The sequence below is a fragment of the Abrus precatorius genome, unplaced genomic scaffold (assembly GCF_003935025.1).
Source record: "Abrus precatorius isolate BTA unplaced genomic scaffold, Abrus_2018 Scaffold10, whole genome shotgun sequence".
Lineage (NCBI taxonomy): Eukaryota > Viridiplantae > Streptophyta > Magnoliopsida > Fabales > Fabaceae > Abrus > Abrus precatorius.
The window spans coordinates 25,058,482-25,061,696 of NW_020874292.1; the positions used below are offsets into that span (position 1 = coordinate 25,058,482).

The window sequence follows — 3,215 nt, forward strand, 5'->3', positions numbered from 1 at the left end:
ATATTTCTCTCTCTTCTCTTCTTGTCTCCCTCATAAATGTAAAATTAGTTTTGGAAGTAGAATTATCTTTATACCATTATTCATGAAACCTGGTGGAAGAAGCAGTGACTTGAAGAATCAAGAAAAAGAGATGATTTACAATTAATTAATCATCTCGTGTGGTCCAACTCACGTTATATTTTGGGACTTACACAATGGTGTCATTCATCCAACAGTGACCAAATGGAAGATCCATTCACACATTCGCCACACGTTCTCGTTCTGTGGTTGTGAAAGGCCATTGGCTCATTTACTTTTCAGGATATAAAGACCTATAATTGTTTGTTGAAATAATGTTCTCAAATCATCAAATTCAGCTAAATTAAAATCGCAACAACATTAAAAAAATGGGAAGAGGGATAGTGTTTGGCGACTCAAAGGTGCATAAGTCATAACCATGCATAATTAGTGGCTGGTATCTAATTGATCGAGAAAATAGGAAATGGCATACACAACAGAGGGTTTTGCTCCAAGTCGATAAACTTGCATTTAGAAACGAGAAGAAGCCAATTATGATGATCAGTATTTCATGTGATGCCAATCCATTAAAAATTTGTTAAAATAAGATAAAATGCACAAGGGACAAATCGGAAACACGGCTTTTGAGCTAAATCAGTCAATTGTTGCGGACGTTGAACATATATATATATATATATATATACAAATCTCTTAAGAATTGGTTTTTCTGAAGTGCATTAATAATTGTTAAAAAATGTCAAAAATATAGTAAGATACTAGTCCAAGTATAATAAACTTCAATTTATTAAAACCCTTAATTTTTTTTATCAATTATTACAACCGTTGATAAAGTGCACTTGTTAGCTGGTATCCCCCCCCCCCCAATGTTTTGATTCTGTACATGCACACCTCGAACTGCACAAGATCAAGGTTATCACAGGCAAAAGAAGCCAAAGGCAAAGCTATATATTAAAGATAAGAAAGAACCAAAACCTTGTCCTTCAGTCACTCTTGTCTCAAAAAAAGGGTTAAGAATTAGTGGATGAAACCAAAAATGAGTTGAGTAGTGCTTCCTATAGAAGTGCAAATCACCAATCATAGTATGTAATGTCACATATCCAATCCACTGGCCACATTCTTCCTTTAAAAATCTCAGCTGGTTTTTCAAGCCAACTAAAACTGGGATGCTTATGGACGTTTCTCTCCTTCATCACCTTCCGGTAGAAAAAAATAAGTGCGTTTGCCGGGAGTCGAACCCGGGTCTATTGCTTGGAAGGCAATTATCCTAACCGTTGGACTACAAACGCAGGCTGATGTTGATGTTTTCACTTTTATATACTTTTCCGCATTACAAAGGTCTTTTTGTATACAAATAATAAGCAAATGTAATAATGATCTCATATACTATATCTTGTAAATTAGAATGGGTTTATTATACAGCAATCCCAATTGTAGTAAGTACCCAAGCTATGTTAATAAGATTAAGTATACGTTTGAGAGTTGAATTTCAAAGGAGAAGAGAGAAAAGAATAAATATTTTACATTTTAAATTATATAATATTTATAAAAATAAGAAAAAGATTAATACATTAATTAATTAATTAGTGTATGTATTTTATTTTTAAAGTTATAAAATTCTAAAATGATAATTAAAAAAAAATGTCGTATTTTCATCTTTATTCCTTCAAAATTTATTTCTCAAAATAGACCCTTAAGTATAACGATAATATCGGCGATTGGACTATTCGCTTAAGTCACCTAATCGTTTGTGCTATTTAATATATATTTTTAAATAATAATAGTTAATGATATAAAACGATGATAAATTCGTCGCTATAATTTGTGAAATCGAATTAAATTTATTAAAACCATGTTTAAATTCAAGTTGAATGACTAACTCAATTGAAATTTTTTTTAACTAGTTATAACTAGCTTCTTATATGTAGCATATAACCTGATTTAATTTTTGTTAAAGTAATATAACTTGTACGTTTATTTTATATTTCTAAATGTTTTAACGTATTTTTAAATACAAATAATTAATAACTTCTTCTTGTTACGAATATATTATGCCTTTTAACGAATAAAGGTTTAGGATTCCTGTTTAAAGATCCGTCCCTGATGCATATATATTTAACAAGTAGTCTTTAAAGATTTATTAATAAATATATAAATTATTGTTTACAAATTTAAAATATAATATAAATATTCTAAAAAATGATTTAGTTAAATGATGCACACGCTTATTTATTATTGTACTACTTATTTGTAAAATATGTAGTGATAGCTATTCAAACTTCAAAGTACTGTTTTTTTTTTTAAATCACCAAAATTTTATCCCATAAAATGCTTTAAAAAATATGTACAAAAACTTTTTTGTAGTTAATATCCAACTCTTGTCTGTAATAAGACAAGAGAGATACGATAATATTAGTTTGACTTTTCAGTACATGTTTTCTACATATTATATAAATTTATTATAATTAATATCTATAGACATGATTTTATCAGTTTTGATAATATTAATTATTTTAATATATAAAAATAAGAATTTTTAAAAATATATTTATTATACTAATTTTTTGTAATAATAATTTTATATTTTTATATCTTAGAACATCAGCCTTAAAATCTCATGTTGGTGTGAACATCAGCGCTATCCAGAGAAATTGTGAACGCAGACGTGACTTGCTTGCAAACGAAAGATGTTAACGAAAAATGACATTTTAACATATGTGATAAAGAAAAAAGAAAAGAGATACAGAAAGATCAGAGATGTTAAATTAATACATATTAACATGTTTATAAATGAAAATTGTCTAAAAAAGTAACCAAATCAAAGATAATGTGCACACATTTTGATCACTGTTGATGAGACCATGAAATATATCCAAAAGAAAAGAATGCTTAATTTTGAAGTGATAATGTAGGGGCAAGCACCATCTCCGTTGTTGGAACTTTGTGATGCTAAACCAAACAAATGAGTGCTTGGGGTTGGAGCAGAGTGTGAGGCAATTAGGTAAATGTCGCAAGGCAAACACCTCAAGTGTTGACATGGGTGAATGATTCGAGGCTTTTCTGTATGCATTCTTCCAAGCAGCTTCTTTTTCTAGTCTTTTCATTTTAATCTTCCCTCCAACACACTGCGTAGCTTCTCTTCTTTTTTCTATCTTTAGACATTTGCATTTTAAAAGTCAACAAACTCCATCTCGTTAACT

At 29.3% G+C, this 3,215-nt stretch overlaps 1 non-coding gene across 1 annotated transcript; it reads right to left on the reverse strand.

The window, feature by feature from the left end:
* Positions 1-1,232: 1,232 nt before the first annotated feature.
* TRNAG-UCC lies at positions 1,233-1,304 on the reverse strand. The gene has a single exon. It is a non-coding gene; the product is annotated as a tRNA-Gly (tRNA).
* Between the last annotated feature and the right edge of the window lie 1,911 nt (positions 1,305-3,215).